Source organism: Schistocerca americana, chromosome 11 (genome assembly GCF_021461395.2).
Source record: "Schistocerca americana isolate TAMUIC-IGC-003095 chromosome 11, iqSchAmer2.1, whole genome shotgun sequence".
Taxonomy (NCBI): Eukaryota; Metazoa; Arthropoda; class Insecta; order Orthoptera; family Acrididae; genus Schistocerca; species Schistocerca americana.
Window position 1 is genome coordinate 154757243 of NC_060129.1, and position 18518 is coordinate 154775760.

Here is an 18518-nt window from a genome sequence, read left to right on the forward strand (position 1 = left end):
ATGTTTGCAGAGTATTTTAGATGGATCATTATTTTGACAATTTACGAGTTGTTTGGCTCTCAGGACGTAAATGTACTGCATTATTTACGAGTGGTTTGCATGTCTGTGGGCTGTGCAATGCGTTATTTTGACAGTTTGCAATTAGCAAGTGCAAGTGTAGATCATTATACATGAGTTATTTAGGAGTAGTTTGCAAGTATGTATGCTGTGTGGCATGTCAGAGCATGTGTTCTGTATAGCTTTGACAAATATACTCCATCCCTAAATAAATTGTTCGAAAATAAATAAAGTACACTCCTTCATCTCTCCAGCATCCCAGTGCAGGCATAGTCCATTTCCCACCAATCCCTAGGAAGAGGTGGCGGTCAGGTGACTTAGGTTAGTGGAGGTGAGCTTTGTTTTCTGCAATTTTGTTAGGTTGGTAGAGAAACCCCAAGTGACCTTTCTTTACAGCCAAAATTCAAACTTGGCGCCAGTTCATAGGAAGAAGTGGCGGTCGGATGACTTTGGTTAGTGGAGGTAGTACAAGTTAGCTGTCTTCGCGCGATTTTCTTAGCTTAGTGGAGATGACTGCCGTGTGATGCATTATCCTGTTGGAATTTGAACTTCCCGACATTTTTCTCGGGGAGGGGGGCGTTTCACTTTTCCGCCAAAATTCCAACTTCCCACCAAAATCCGTCATTTTGGATAATGTCATTGTCGACATCTTGGATGACTTCATGCACTGTTGCCAAGTCTATACGCTGCTATCTTGGATGACGTCATCGCCGCCATCTTGCATATATATGGCAACAATGCAGAGTGGCGCTGTATTCCCTTTGTCACAATACTGCTCTTCTTTGATGCAAATAGAAAGGGAGCAGCCATGATTAACAGCGCAGCAGCATTAACGAAACTAACCTAGCAGGTTGATAATTGCAAAGATATAACAATTAATAAACAACTCATGCATCATCAATGTAAAACGACAGTAGTACCAAAATAAATAAAACTATGACTAAATTGCGGATAATAATTGACTTACCCTTGTGCACAGTTGCGTATAATCCTCTGAGAGATCGTAGTCGCCAGCCGTTGTGGCCGAGCAGATCTAGGCGCTTAGTCCAGATCGGCGCGACTGCTATGGTCGCAGGTTCGAATCCTGCCTCAGGCATGGACGTGTGTGATGTCCTTAGGTTAGTTAGGTTTAAGTAGTTCTAAGTTCTAGGGGACTGATGACCACAGATGTTAAGTCCCATAGTGCTCAGCGCCATTTGAAAAATTTTGATGGTAGTTTGTTTTGTACGACTAGCATGGCAGATTTGCGGGAAAGGAAGCGTATTAGGTTTTTCTTCAATTCCCTTTATTTAAACAAACTAGTAAGATGACTGCAGATGATGTGAGCATGATGTGATGTAAGTACTGCTACCAATGTGATGTTGTAATTGACACAAAAAGTGTATGTGTGCCAGAGACACAGAAGTAAATTCAGTCTGAGATCACAACTGAAAATACATTCTAGCTGCACAGCTTATATGTCAGTAAATTGAGTATGGTGCAGTTTACACCAATCTAAGATAGGACCATACATGCTGCCAGCAAATAGTTTCCAGTAAGCTGATAATGTAGGGGACTGGTTCAAACAACAAACGGTAATAGAGTTGGGTGATGTACTAGACAGCCACCAATATTCCGGCATTTGTACCTTCAAAGAGATTGGGAGTTTACGTTTGGAAATAGACGAGATTGTGAAAGATGTCGGCTGCATTCTAGTAAGTTGTATGGATACATTATATTCCACGAGAAACACAAGGTCAAGAGAGAGAAGTTGTGTTTCTTAGCAGTAGACTATTTCTCAATAGTTGCAGTGCTATTGCAAAGATTTCTGTCACAGTGTTCACAGTTCATACTAATTAATGGAAAGTTATCGAGTGAAACAGCAGTCATTTCCAGTGTTTCCCACGGTTATGCTGTTCCTTATCTATATAAACGAGTTAGTAGACAATCTGAGCAGCCCTCTTTGGTTGGTTGCAGATGATGCTGTCATTTACCATCTAGTAAAGTCATCAGAAGATCAAAAAAATTGCAGAACGATTTAGAAAAGATATCTATATGGTGCAAAAGTTGGCAGTTGATCTATATGGGGCAAAAGTTGGCAGTTGACCCTAAATGATGATAAATGTGAGTTCATCCACATGGGTGCGAAAAGGACTCTGTCAAACTTTATTTAGACGATAAATCATTCAAATCTAAAGTTCGAAATTGAACTAAATACCTAGGTATTTGAAAATGAGTTGGAGAACCATATAGACAGTGTGAATATAGTGATGGGAGATTTTAACGCACAGGTAGGCAAAGATAGAAAGAGATTTGAGCAAGTGTTGGGATGTTTTGGGTATGGGGGCAGAAATGAAGAAGGGGAAAGACTCCTGGATTTGTGCCAGAGGAATGGAATGAAACTAGCAAACAGCTGGCTTATGAAGAGAGAAAGTCATGTTATCACCATATATAGTTCGGATAGAAGAACCAAGAGTGTAATTGATTATATCCTAGCAGATAGGGAATGGGGAGAGAAAGTAACAAATGTGAAGATAATTCCTAGTGTGAGTGCGGATGGAGACCATAGATTACTGGTGGGACAATGGAAAATGGATCAATGTGTGAAAAATAGAAAACAGTAGAAAGTGATGAGGATATGGAATTAGAAACTGAAGGAGAGTAAAAGTGCTGACAATTATAGAGAATTAATCACACAAAAATTTCCAAAAGAAGTTTTCTGTGATGTAGAAAAAGAATGAAGTTTATTCAAACAGCCGGCCGCGGTGGTCTAGCGGTTCTGGCGCTGCAGTCCAGAACCGTGGGACTGCTATGGTCGCAGGTTCGAATCCTGCCTCGGGCATGGGTGTGTGTGATGTCCTTAGGTTAGTTAGGTTTAAGTAGTTCTAAGTTCTAGGGGACTTATGACCTAAGATGTTGAGTCCCATAGTGCTCAGAGCCATTATTCAAAGACACTTTAGTCGAAGCAGCACAAAACGTATGTGGTAAAACATTTGGAAAAGAAAAAGCAGGACAGACAAGTTGGTGGGATGATACCACAATCCAAGCAGTTAGAAGGAAAAATGGATCATGGAGAAAGTGGTGGAAAACTCAAAATGACGAGGGCCATATAAGATATGAAGAGGAAAAGAAGAAGTGCAAAGAAATAGTGGAAACTGCAAAGAAAAAGGCATGGGAAGAGTTTACAAAAAATTTTGAAGAAGATGTGAAGAGCAATAAGAGAATGTTCTATAAAACGATGAAAAATAAAGGAAGGCTTATGAAGTACCAGTAAAGATGGAAACAGAGGAAGTTACTGTGGTTGAAGATCCAGGTAATATAAAAGACCTCTGGAAAGAACATTTTAAGAAACTGTTAAACGCTGAGGAGCAGGTACACGAGGTAACAGCAAATAATGGAGAAATTGAGAGAAGTTGGGAAGCAGAATTAGGACAAATTATATAGGAAGAAATGGAAATAGCTGTGAAGAAGATGAATGGGGGGAAAGCCGCAGAACCTTACGACATGATAAGAGCAGCAGGTCTGTTGGGAATGCAGTGGCTTTGTAGAGTACTATCAAGTGTATGGAGAAATAGTACAGTACCTGACGATTTGAGAAGAGGAGACATCGTTCCCATCTTCAAAAATGGCAATAAAGGCTTTCTAAAAACTACAGAGGAATAACCCTTATGAATCATACAGCCAAGATTTTTGAAAGAATTTTACTAAATCGAATAAGTGAAAAGATAGAAAAGTAGCTGAGTGAAGAACAGCATGAGTTTCGGAGAGGAAGAAGCACAACTGACCTCATATTTTCTATCCGTCAACTGATGGAAAAAAGTTGGGAGTATAACAAAAGGGTGTTAATGGTTTTTATCGACATAGAAAAGGCATATGACTCACTTACCAGGGAAAGACTCTGGGAAGAAATGAAGAAAATAGATATAGAAGATGGATAAATTAATGTAATGAAGACAATGTACAAAGGACACTATTGTAGAATTAGAACATCATTGGGGAACTCTGAATACTTCGAAATAAGACAAGGACTTAAACAAGGAAGTATTCTATCTCCTGCACTTGTGATGGAGGAAATGAATAGGGCAGTTAAAGATATAGTAAAAGAAAAAGACAAAAAGATTATTTTTGCAGATGATATGGTAATATGGGATGATAAAGAGGTACATGTACAGTTACAACTCGATGTGTGGAAGGAAATAATGAAAAGGTATGGATTAAAAATAAATAAAGATAAGAGTGAAGTAATGGTATTTGGAAGAGACCGAGGGATCAACGGATGTATTACTTTGAATGGAGAACCCCTCAAAATGGTAGACAGTTTCACTTATTTAGGGAGTGAAATATCTAATGATGGAAGAACAACCAACGAAATTAATAGGAAGTTACAGAAGGGAGGCAATTTCTACCAAACAATAAAACACCTGATTTGGAACAAGGAAGTTTCAGGAAAAGCAAAACTCCTTATGTATAAGAGATATTAATTTCCTATTGTTACCTATGGAGGAGTAACATGGACTATGACAGGAAGGGTCTGGAGCAGACTGCAAGCAGGGGAAATGAAATTTCTCAGAGCAGTTATGGGAAAAACAAGAATGGGCAGAGTAAGGAACGTAGATATCAGAAAGGACCTTAAACAAGAATGTATGAGAGAAGAAACTGAAAAAAAGAGATTAAGATGCCACGAGCATGTTAAGAGGGTGTGTGGGCAGAGACTCCCCAAAATTATGGAAGAACTAAAGATGGATGGAAAAAGACCTAGAGGGCGCCCAAGAACACGGTGGAAAATGGGAGAGGAAATATCTGTGGAAAGGAGAGGTGTGACCTGGCAGCATGTGGAGGAAGAAAAGTGGTGGGAGGACGAAGCCAAATGGAGAGGACTCGTCAGCAGTCAGACCCAGCAGTAGCTGGAGCGGGATCCAGATATACACTCCTGGAAATTGAAATAAGAACACCGTGAATTCATTGTCCCAGGAAGGGGAAACTTTATTGACACATTCCTGGGGTCAGATACATCACATGATCACACTGACAGAACCACAGGCACATAGACACAGGCAACAGAGCATGCACAATGTCGGCACTAGTACAGTGTATATCCACCTTTCGCAGCAATGCAGGCTGCTATTCTCCCATGGAGACGATCGTAGAGATGCTGGATGTAGTCCTGTGGAACGGCTTGCCATGCCATTTCCACCTGGCGCCTCAGTTGGACCAGCGTTCGTGCTGGACGTGCAGACGGCGTGAGACGACGCTTCATCCAGTCCCAAACATGCTCAATGGGGGACAGATCCGGAGATCTTGCTGGCCAGGGTAGTTGACTTAGAGCACGTTGGGTGGCACGGGATACATGCGGACGTGCATTGTCCTGTTGGAACAGCAAGTTCCCTTGCCGGTCTAGGAATGGTAGAACGATGGGTTCAATGACGGTTTGGATGTACCGTGCACTATTCAGTGTCCCCTCGACGATCACCAGTGGTGTACGGCCAGTGTAGGAGATCGCTCCCCACACCATGATGCCGGGTGTTGGCCCTGTGTGCCTCGGTCGTATGCAGTCCTGATTGTGGCGCTCACCTGCACGGCGCCAAACACGCATACGACCATCATTGGCACCAAGGCAGAAGCGACTCTCATCGCTGAAGACGACACGTCTCCATTCGTCCCTCCATTCACGCCTGTCGCGACACCACTGGAGGCGGGCTGCACGATGTTGGGGCGTGAGCGGAAGACGGCCTAACGGTGTGCGGGACCGTAGCCCAGCTTCATGGAGACGGTTGCGAATGGTCCTCGCCGATACCCCAGGAGCAACAGTGTCCCTAATTTGCTGGGAATTGGCGGTGCGGTCCCCTACGGCACTGCGTAGGATCCTACGGTCTTGGCGTGCATCCGTGCGTCGCTGCGGTCCGGTCCCAGGTCGACGGGCACGTGCACCTTCCGCCGACCACTGGCGACAACATCGATGTACTGTGGAGACCTCACGCCCCACGTGTTGAGCAATTCGGCGGTACGTCCACCCGGCCTCCCGCATGCCCACTATACGCCCTCGCTCAAAGTCCGTCAACTGCACATACGGTTCACGTCCACGCTGTCGCGGCATGCTACCAGTGTTAAAGACTGCGATGGAGCTCCGTATGCCACGGCAAACTGGCTGACACTGACGGCGGCGGTGCACAAATGCTGCGCAGCTAGCGCCATTCGACGGCCAACACCGCGGTTCCTGGTGTGTCCGCTGTGCCGTGCGTGTGATCATTGCTTGTACAGCCCTCTCGCAGTGTCCGGAGCAAGTATGGTGGGTCTGACACACCGGTGTCAATGTGTTCTTTTTTCCATTTCCAGGAGTGTAGATAGACCTAGGAATCACAATTGCGAACAACATAAAATGGAGAGAACACACAGGAAATGATGTGGGGGAAAGCGGGAAAAAGATTGCGTTTTACTGGCTGAAAATGCAACAGATCGACTACAGAGACTGCCTACACTACGCTTGTCTGTCCGCTTTTGGAGCGCTGCTGTGTGGGGTGGGATCCACCAGAGAGAATAAACGGACTACATCGAGAATGTTCAAAGAAGAGCAGCGCATTTTGTACTATCAAGAAATAGGGGAGCGAGTGACACAGACGTGATGCAGAATTTCGGGCGGACATGATTAAAAATAAGGAGTTTTTCGTTGTTCTAGAAACTTCTCACGAAATTTCGATCACCAAGTTTTTCCTCCAAATGCGAAAATATTTTTTTGACACCATCCTCCATAGGGAGAAACGATCATCATCATAAAATAAGGAAATCAGAACTCGCTCGGAAAAATATGTGTTCGTTTTTTCGCGCCCTGTTCGTGATTGTAATAATCGAGGATTATTGCGAAGGTGGGTAGATGAACCCTTCGCCAAGCACGTAAGTGTGATTTGTAAGTGCCCGTGTAGATGTAGAGGGCTCCAAGAACTGTGGGACTTGACATCTGAGGTCATCAGTCCCCTAGACTTAGAACTATTTAAACCTAACTAACCTAAGGACATCACACACATGCATGCCCGAGGCAGGATTCGAACCTGCGACTGTAGAAGCAGCGCGTCTCCGGACTGAAGTGCCTAGAACCACTCGGCCACAGCGGCCGGCATGTAGATGTAGATTACGAGTTTACTACGAGTGATATTGTAGTGGACTTTGAAGGCCAGCTATGGTTCTTTCACTTGCTCGTGTAAACTGTGATAATAATTTATTTAATGCTTGTATGTTTTTTATGTTGTTACTTTCTTTTTTGTTACCCCAATTTCTTTCCGATGTAACTTGTGACAATGTAATTAATCGCGTGAGCTGCAATGGGATGTTATTGTATGTATGTGTATTATCTTTCTTTTCTGAAATACATTCTTTGATTTAGGAATAAATCTCATTCCCTTCATATGTCGCCTCTAAGCAGCGTCTGTGACTCAGATATGACGTCGGTCAAAGCCACAGAGTAGAAAAATCTCTGGAGTGTGCATTTCGTGCTGCGCATGTTGTCAACATTAAGCCGAAATTGTCACATGATCTCAGGATGACTCTTTTTAAGACCAGTTCACCTTGGCCGTGATGTTCTGTAATGTCAAGTCATAACATTCCACAATCCATTTGAAATGGCGGCATTCAGACAAGTCATCAACAGACCGTCACGTCACGTCACGGCAGGCCAAGGTTTCTCGGCAAGGAATTGTCGACGGTATCATCGTCTCCTATCATCGTAAGTTAACCTATTTTGCGGCGCTCGCTCGTGTTATAGTAGTTGAGCTTGTGCTTTTGTATCTTCTTAATCTTTATTGTATTATTGTATGTTGTTATATGGCAAATTGTAAAGGTTTAGAATTATTTCCACTGGATGTTTTAACACAAGGAATGTGAGATATCTGGAAGCGAAAAATTATTCAGGTATGACAATAACAGAACAGACGCCCTCTTTTCCATAGCACAGAAATGTCGATGTTTTGAAATATTGTTTCACGTCTCAGTATTTCAACAAACAAAACTGATCAAGAACATACGTTATGAGGTTTGGTCTGGCCATTAATAACCGTGGTTCCTCAGTTGCAATACTACACTCTGACACGGACTAAGTGAACTGACGTTACATGACGTGAGAGACAGTGTGAATACACGCTGATGTGACGCTTCTGTGACGTGATGCCCGCTCATTTTGCGCATCAAAGCCGTGAGAATAGTTTATTCTAGGTATCAAATTCAAATTGGTAAGGTGTTTACAAAACACCTGTTCCAAATACACAACACATTCGAAGGGAACCTATCTGTACTAACGATATGGCGGCATTCAACATTTATAGAACGTTTTATGGAGAGACCTACGCCACCCCGAGATCACATGTCCGCGGTGGCAATGTATGTCGACAATAGAAAATAAATTCTGTGCATCTGAATCCTCACTCTGTGGTCAAAACCGAGGGTGAAATCAGACACTAGAATTTATTCATTTTTTTCTGTTAATGTATCATTAAATGGGGTGTCTTTATCGTCCTTGTGCCAATGTAATTCGCATCCTTAACACCAGTGCAGTACTGTCCCATAATCGTGGGTTCTCGTCTCCCTAGAACTGTATTAGTAGAGACTGCGCGAATTTGAGCTACTAATATGTTGATTCATTTCGCTATCAACTTTGGCATTCAGGCCATAGGCCTGACACTCTAGTGGTCTGCAACATATTGGTTACAATGCAAAATATTTTAATAGCAAACTTTAGCAGTTCTCTGTAGCATGGTATGTATGACATATGGACGTGTTCCTCATTAAAGCCTGTATACAACGTGAGTATTCTTTTCCGGATGATACCATATTCTTGTTCTGCAAACATACTGTTTACACCTTGCGGTCGCAGATAACACTGTTCTTCCTGAGATGTATTTATTTGTAAATGTATTCACAGATAACATAGTTCTTCCAAAGATGTTTGATTTTATGTATCTACGATCATCCTGTGAACATGGATTGTCCAACATAGACATGTTATTCATCTTTGGCCATGTCAACCAGTTTCTTCCGTAGTACATTTTCAGATCAAATTCATTACACATGTAACGACTGTACTGATGTTCACTGTGTAGTTCGATTGTTTAATGACTGGAAAACATATTTGCTACCTGTCTGTCGTAGATTTAGACAATTCTGCACTTTCTGGATGCTGGAACATCCATTTTAGATCTTGACAATGCCTTCACATACACTATGTGGTCAAAAGTATTCGGACACCTGACTGAAGATGACTTACAAGTTCGTGGCGCCCCCCATCTGCAGTGCTCGAATGCAGTGTGGTGTTCGATTTGTTATTATTCACAACTCCAAATAAATTACAACATTACAAGATGCCAAGTTTGTTTTGTTTGCCTATGATACAAACATTGCAATAAATAGCAAATCAAGTGTAGTCTTAGAAAGATCAGCCAATAAAATATTTGTGGACATTAATCACTGGTTCCTAGCCAATTCTTTGTCATTAAACTTTGAAAAAACACACTACATGCACTTCAGAACTTGAAAGGGGTGTCCCAAGAGTATATGTCTAACATATGATGACAAGAAGATAGAAGAAGTGGAGAGTGTTAAAGTCTTGGGATTACAGCTTGATAATAAATTCAACTGGAAGGAGCACACCACAGAACTGCTGAAGCGTCTTAACAAATCTCTGTTTGCAATGCGAATTTTGTCAGACATAGGGGACATAAAAATGAAAAAGCTGGCATACTATGCTTACTTTCATTCCATAATGTCATATGGGATTATTTTTTGGGGTAATTCATAGAGCCAAGCTAAAGTTTTCTGGGCACAAAAACGTGCAGTAAGAGTTATATGTGGTGTGAACTCAAGAACATCCTGCAGAAGCCTGTTTAGGGAACTAGGGATACTAACTACGGCTTCCCAATATATTTATTTCTTAATGAAATTTGTCATTGAAAATATATCACTTTTTCAAACCAACAGCTCAATTCATGGAATCAGTACTAGAAATAAGAATAATCTTCACAAGGATTTAAAGTCACTTAGTCTTGTAAAAAAAGGTGTGCATTATTCAGGAACACACATTTTCAATAACTTGCCAGCAGCCATAAAAAGCTGAACAACCAATGAAATTCAGTTTAATAGAAGCCTTAAGGATTTATTGGTGGCCAACTCCTTCTACTCCATTGATGAATTTCTTAGTAAAACCAACTGATTTGTATATAAGTACAACATAACTTCTGCACAATTTCAGTGCAGTAATGTGTTCATTGAAAATGTGTGTGTGTGTGTGTGTGTGTGTGTGTGTGTGTGTAAGTATAATCTAACTTCTGCTCCATTTCAGTGCAGTAATGTGTTCATTGTAAATAAGTATTACATGTTTATTACCTTATAAATAAATAAAAAACTTTTTTATTTTAAATTCAGTGCATTAGTATTTGTAAAATGACTCTTAGTGTTCATTAAAAAATTACAATCATTCCACTTGGGACCTGTGGAATGGTACATTAGCTTACTTGGTTCAAATGGCTCTGAGCACTATGGGACTCAACTGCTGTGGTCATCGGTCCCCTAGAACGTAGAACTACTTAAACCTAACTAACCTAAGGACATCACACACATCCATGCCCAAGGCAGGATTCGAACCTGCGAGCGTAGCAGCAGCACGGCTCTGGACTGGAGCGCCTAGAACCGCATGGCCACCGCGGCCCGCTAGCTTACTGGTTTTAGTTGTAAATATTTGTCATGTATTGTTGTTTTTCTGACATGTTCCACATCCTGGAGGACCTCCTCACTACGGATCAATTGGAATGAAAGTAAATCTAATCTAATCTAATCTTTAAAGTACTTTAATCACGATATGGGATCGTAGTAACTTTGAAAAGTAATTGTAAATGCTCTTGGGAAATCGTAAATTAAAAAACAGGAGAAAAGTTGTGCATAATTCGGGCTGGCAGAACTTGCTCGGTCGTATTCCTCGCTAAACTCCTGTCGTGGCAGAGATCTCGCTCAGACATCGACTTCAATTGTCCAGTCGCGAGACTGGAGTGAGAGTGGCACTGTTGCAGGGACGCCGATGGTGGGGGAAATGGGAGAGAAGTTGATCTCGACAACCCAAAGTGAAAGGATTGAAGGTTAAAGAGAAAAGGAACAGAAATAAACACGGAAGCACTATGTAACACGACGTTTTTGCTGATTGACAATCCAGTGTTGGGCATCTTTAATTGAAAAGACCCTAAGTAAGTCTTGGTGCCACGCGATTCTGCCAAAAGCCCGCAGAAATTCACAGGTATAAGGTATAAACCTCGGAAAAAAGTACATTGCATCCTGTGGGGTATACGTTGGTCACAAGTAGTGTTGCTGTATTTGGGATAGAATTATACATTTCGATTTGCAGCTTCAGAGTGAATAACGTAACAATTTCTGAAACAGACTGTTGCAAGTCCAGTATTGGCTGCCAACCAGTAGGAAAACTTTCTGAGCCGGATTACCTCAATGAGTGTGCGTCATCATGGTTTGGTGCAACTTACAAAATCGCGACCTTCCGTCGTATGAATACGACGGAGAGTCTACTTTATATTCTAAATTTTGGAGAACATTCCCAGGTTCGTAGAAATAAAGCGAGTCGGAGAATACACACCGTCCGAGAACGCCCTCAGCTTGAGTAAAGGTGTGGGGAGGTCGCTCAAAACAAAGAGCATTTCGTATCAGTAAAATAGAGGAGCCTATCACAAGTCGAGAACATTCTCTGTTTTTTGAAGTGATCTCTGTATCATACATCGAACTGAGTAAGTTCTGTAGAGGTTAATTTTTACCGACTTTTCGGCGGTAAAGGCAGAGTTTATATTGCCTGGAAGGTAAGAAGGTATACGTAACCCGAAGAAATACAGGAGAGGAAAACTATTGAAGCTTATACGGGTTTCTCAATAAAAAACATCACTTGCCTGGCGCATTTCCTTCGAGAAAATCATGAAAAAAGAGAGGGGTGACCTTCCAAACGAAGTGAAAATTAAAACATTTTTTCAAACTGATGTATGAGAAGACTTTGGTATACACAGAACAACTGTGCCGCTGACATTTCCGGATATTCATAATCATGTCTTCTCGCAGCATAAATCTAATATCTTGTTACGTTAGAAATGTAGGTGAATCAGAAGAATTATCAGCTGGTTGATTACAAACCTAGCGACCTGTTTCTCGTAACGAATCCCACAGGCGATCGCTTGCGTCCTTGACACGAGAGCAGATCATTCCGCGTCGTATTCAATCAAAATTATCTCGTGTTAGAAAGCTCTGTCACAGTTCTGGTTTGGAGTAGATGAAAAATCGCTTAAATTTAAGATTTCATTCACATAATGTGTTCACCTAACTTCAGTAACAGAAGAGGTTCCCGCATATCGTTAATTCGATAAGATCGCAGAAAACGCATTTTTCTAAATTGTCATTAATCGTCTTAATAGTTCTTTGCCCCACGTAAAAGTGAAATCGATCGTAGTGCAACTCTTCCAGAACACACTGATCCCAGTTCCATCTTTGTACATTAAATGATTAGCCTGCTTGAGCGAGCTGAATGAAGTCTGGCGTTACCCGTGCGTTCTGTGCGTGACACGGCGGACGACACACACAGAGAACCTTCTCAGGGAGGTGGGGAGGCAGTGGGGAGGAAACTCTCTCGTCGGAGAATACGCTTCCAATTTTTCATTCGTATGAAACTGCAAACTTTCTCAGTGAATACTCTTTTGCTCTGAGAATCTGCTCTGGAGAAGAACCTCACGGTTTATCCCTATGAATGTGAAATCGAAGGGCGTAACCACGATATAAACTACTGGAATTGGGTGGGAGAGGGGGGCAAGTCACAGTATTATCGAAGGATAGGGAAGAGGCAAACCAGGCATCATTTCCTCATAAATAAAACGGAAAACTGGTGACAAACGGCTTGCAATAAACATTTTAAACACAAGAATGCACTCACATAACAAAATAATTTGAATTCTTGGATCGGACTCAGATTTTTCTGATACTTCCTTTTCTAACATCCTGCCAGTAGGGTGACAAGGGGGCATCACCCGAAGGGGGACATCACCCCAAGGCCGGCGTCGCCCCAAAGTAGTTCACCCCAGACCAGGACGTCGCCCCAAAGTAGGTAGACTCCAGATGACGCAAGTGCCACACCCCTTGCCACACACCCCTGGCGGGAGGTTTGAAATTTAGCGGGAAAGTGCCACGGTTCCCTCCCTCACCAAAATGGCGGGAAGTTCAAATTAAAACAGGATAATTCATCACACCACGTTTATATCTACTAAGCTAAGAAAATCACTGGAAGATAGATCACTCTGGTTACCTCTACTAACCTGTCACCTCATCCTAGGAGCTGGTGGGAAGTTTGGATTTTGGCGGGAAGATAGGTCAATTGGGCTACCTCTGCTACCCTAAGAAAATTGCGCGAAAGAAAGGACACTTGGATTAACATAAGTCATCCGACTGCCACCTTCTCCTAGGGACTCGTGGAAGAAGGCCTCAGCTTGCACTGGGCTGGTGGAGAGAGGAAGGAGTGTACTTTATTTATTTTGGAACAATTTATTTAGGGACGGAGTATATCTATTACACAGATACAAAACACACGCTCTGACATGCTTGGTGTCATATTACACAGCCTACAGACACGTGAATCACTAAAAGACTCTGCAAACGTGATTGCTAATCACCAACTGTCGAAATCATGCACCAGTCTGTATCTCAACAATTTGAGGCACTACAGTCGTCCAGTGTGTTCACCACGAGGTCCAGAGCCCAACTGAGCTAGTACACAGTACTGGCACCAGAGGGCGCTATCATCCTTCTTATCTGTTCGACCACTTTCTTAGATTAGATTAGATTAGGTTGGTACTTGTTCCATAGATCATCAACACAACACTTCATAATGATGTGGAATGTGTCAGGTTAATAAAAGGTGTCTATACAAGATATTACATTACACAAAATATTAAATGACACTCAATATTTTCAATTTCTTTTTTTTGTGGGGGTTGGGAAAATTATCCACTTAGTATATCCAAAAATTCGTCTAATGAGTAGAAGGAGTTGCCATTAAGAAATTCTTTTAATTTCCTTTTAAACGCGATATGGCTATCTGTCAGACTTTTGATGCTGTTAGGTAAGTGACCAAAGACTTTCGAGGCACCATAATTTACTCCCTTCTGAGCCAAAGTTAGATTTCACTTTGAGTAGTGAAGATCATGCTTTCTCCTAGTGTTGTAGCCATGTACACTGCTATTACTTTTGAATTCGTTTGGATTGTTAATAACAAATTTCATAAGTGAATATATATATTGTGGGGCTACAGTGAGGATCTCTAGCTCTCTGAATAAGTGTCTGCAGGATGATCTTGGATGAGCTCCAGCAATTATACTGATTACACGCTTTTGTGCAATGAACACACTTTTACTCAATGATGAGTTACCCCAGAATATGATGCCATACAAAAGCAGAGAATGAAAATAGGCGTGGTAAGCTAATTTACTCATATGTATATCGCCAAAATTTGCAATGACCCCAATAGCATAAATAGGTGAACTCAAACGTTTTAGCAGATCCTCAGTTTGTTTTTTTCAGTTCAACACCTCATAAATGCGTACACCTAGAAATTTGGAATATTCTACCTTAGCTAGCAATTTCTGATCAAAGTCTATATTTATCAATGGTGTCATTCCATTTACTGTGTGGAACTGTATATACTGTGTTTTGTCAAAGTTTAATGAGAGCCCATTTGCAGAGAAACACTTAATGATCTTTTGAAAAACATTGTTTACAATTTAACCAGTTAATTCTTGTCTGTTGGACGTGATAGCTATAATTGTATCATCAGCAAAAAGTACCACCTTTGCATCTTCGTGAATATAGAACGGCAAGTCATTAATATATATTAAGAACAGCAGAGGACGCAAGACCGAACCTTGCAGCACCCCATTCTTGATTGTTCTCCAGTTTGAGAAATCATCAGTTTTTTGCATATTATGTGGACTGCTTATTTCAACTTTCTGCGCTCTTCCATTTAGGTATGATTTAAACCATTTGAGCACTGTCCCATTCATACCACAGTACATAAACTTAACTAGAAATATTCCATGATTTACACAATCAAAAGCCTTTGATAGATCACAAAAAATTCCAACAGCTGACTTCTGGTTACACAGAGCATTTAATATTTCATTAGTGAAAGTATATATAGCATTTTCCGTTGAAAAACTCTTCTGGAAACTAAACTGACATTTTTTTAAAAAAACTTTATTTTTACAAAGGAGTGAAGTTACTCGACAATACATTACTTTTTCAAGAATTTTGGATAAGGCAGTCAGAAGAGAGATTGGGCAGTAGTTGTTGACATCACACGTATCCCCTTTTTTATGCAGTGGTTTAACAATGGCATACGTCAGTCTATCTGGGAAAATACCCTGTTGAGAGAGTTATTACGTATGTGGCTAAGAATCTCACTTATTTCTTGGGGACAAGCTTTTATTATCCCACTGGAAATGCCATAAATTCCATGTGAGCTTTTATTCTTGAGAGAGTTTATTTTCTTCCAAATTTCAGAAGGAGAGGTGTGTGGAATTTCAATTGTATCAAATGGTAAGGGGAAGGCCTTTTCCATTAACTAACCTGTAGCATAGCTAAGGATCTAGGTCAGGCTGGAGTGTTGTATGTTTTAACATAAGTGATGTTTAATTGACAGAGTAGGAATTACTGGTCTTCAAGTTACATATTGTTGTTTAGTGAATTTAAAAGGGATGCTAAGGAAATGTGAAATACACTGTGAGTGAATAATGAGAACTCCGTTGTCTTCTTGTGTTAGCTAAATTACACACTGATTTTTTTATTATGTAGTTCCTGATAAAATGTTGCCAGAGTGTGTTATTGGTCTGTCTGCCAGAACTGCCCTGAAGTTTAGGGTGTGATGATAGACTAACCTGTAGCATAGTTAGAGGTCTAGGTCAGGCTGGAGTGTTGTATGTTTTAACATAAGTGATGTTCAAATGCCAGAATAGAAATTACTGGTCTTCCAGTTAAATATTGTTGTTTTGTGAATTTAAAAGTGAAGCTAAGAGAATGGGAAATACACTGTGAGTGAATAATGGGAACTCTGTTGTCTTCTTGTTTTAGCAGCGGCATACACTTATTTTTTTATTATGTAGTTACTGATGAAATGTTACCAGAGTGTTTTGTGGTCTGTTGTCCATGCTGCACTAAAGTTTTGATTGTGATGACAGACTAACCTGTAGCATAGCTAAGGATCTAGGTCAGGCTGGACTGTTGTATGTTTTAACATAAGTGGTGTTCAAATGCCAGAATAGAAATTGCTGGTCTTCCAGTTAAATATTGTTGTTTTGTTAATTTAAAAGGGATGCTAAGGAAATGTGAAATACACTGTGAGTGAATAAAGAGAACTCTGTTGTCTTCTCGTGCTACCTGCATTATACACCAATTTTTTATTGTGTAGTTCCTGATAAAATGTTGGCTGAGTGTTTTATTGGTCTGTCAGCCAGAGCACCCCTGAAGTTTAGGGTGTGATGATAGATTACCCTGTAGCATAGTTAAAGGTCTATGTCAGGGTGGAATATTTTGAGTTTAATATCAGTGATTTTCAATTGCCAGAATAGAAATTACTGGCTTCCAGTTAAATATTGTTGTCTTGTGAATTTAAAAGGGATGCTAAGGAAATGTGAAATACACTGTGAGTGAATAGAGAGATCTCTGTTGTCTTCTTGTGTTAGCTGCATTATATACAGTTTTTTTATTATGTAGTTTCTGATGTAATGTTGTCAGTGTGTTTTATTGGTCTGTCTGCCAGAGCCCCCCTCAAGTTTAGGGTGTGATGTTAGACTTACCTGTAGCATAGTTAAAGGTGTATGTCAGGTTGGCATATTTTGTGTTTAATATTAGTGAAGTTCAATTAAATAAATAGAAATTGCTGGTCTTCCAGTTAAATATTGTTGTTTTGTGAATTTAAAAGGGATGCTAAGGAAATGTGAAATACACTGTGAGTGTATAATGAGAACTCAGTTGTCTTCTTGTGTTAGCTGCATTATACACCGATTTTTTTATTATGTAGTTCCTGATAAAAAGTTGACAGAGTGTATTATTGGTCTGTCTGCCATAGCTCCACTGAAGTTTAGGGTGTGATGATAGACTAACCTATAGCATAGATAAAGGTCTATGTCAGGTTAGAATTTTTGTATTTAATATAAGTGGTGTTCAATTGCCAGAATAGATTTTACTGGTCTTCCAGTTCGATATTGTTGTTATGTGAATTTAAAAGGGAAGCTCAGGGAATGTGAAATACACTGTTAGAGAATAATGACAACTCTGTTTTAGCAGGGGCATGCACTTATTTGTTTATTATGTAGTTCCTGATGAAATGTTACCAGGGTGTTTCATTGGTTTGTTGTCCATGCTGTCCTGAAGTTTTGATTGTGATGACAGACTAACCTGTAGCATAGCTAAGGATCTAGGTCAGGCTGTAGTGTTGGATGTTTTAACATAAGTGATGTTCAATTGACAGAATAGAAATTACTGGTCTTCCAGTTAAATATCGTTGCTTTGTGAATTTATAAGGGATGCTAAGGAAATGTGAAATACACTGTGAGTGAATAATGAGAAATCTGATGTCTTCTTTTCTTAGCTGCATTACACACCAATTTTTTTTATTATGTACTTCCTGATAAAATATTGCGAGTGTTTTATTGGTCTGTCTGCCAGAGCTCCCCTGAAGTTTACTGTGTGATGATAGACTAACCTGCAGCATAGTTAAAGGTCCATGTCACATTGGAATGTTTTGTGTTTAATATTAGCGATGTCCAGTTGCCAGAATAGAAATTACAGGTCTTCCAGTTAAGTATTGTTGTTTTCTGAATTTAAAAGGGATGCTAAGAGAATGTTAAATACACAGTGAGTGAATAATGAGAGATCTGTGTTCTTCTTGTTTTTGCAGCGGCATACAGTTATTTTCTTTATTATGTAGTTACTGATGAAATGTTACCAGAGTGTTTTATTGGTCTGTTGCCCATTCTGCCCTGAAGTTTTGATTGTGATGACAGACTAACGTGTAGCGTTGCTAAGGATATAGGTCAGGCTGGTGTGTTGTACGTTTTAACGTAAGTAATGTTCAATTGCCACATAGAAATTACTGGTCTTCTTGTTAAATATTGTTGTTTTGTGAATTTAAAAGGGATGCTAAGTGTAGTAGCCATCAGAAAGATCGCGGGAGGCACACATTGGCACGGCGCGTCATGGACGGTAGTTGCCGCAAGTAGAGTCCCGTCCACCAGAGGGCACCCGAGAATTCGGATGCCCCCTCTGCCGGCGTAACAAGAAGAACAACAACAACTCCGGCAGCACAGGCCGTGCGCAGTCAGTCAACATCGGGCATGCCTAGGACACAGTCCCGGTATACGCTAGTTGAAGTGCGACGTAAGGTGAACAGTGTTACTACACAATTGGAGACGAGTTGGGTC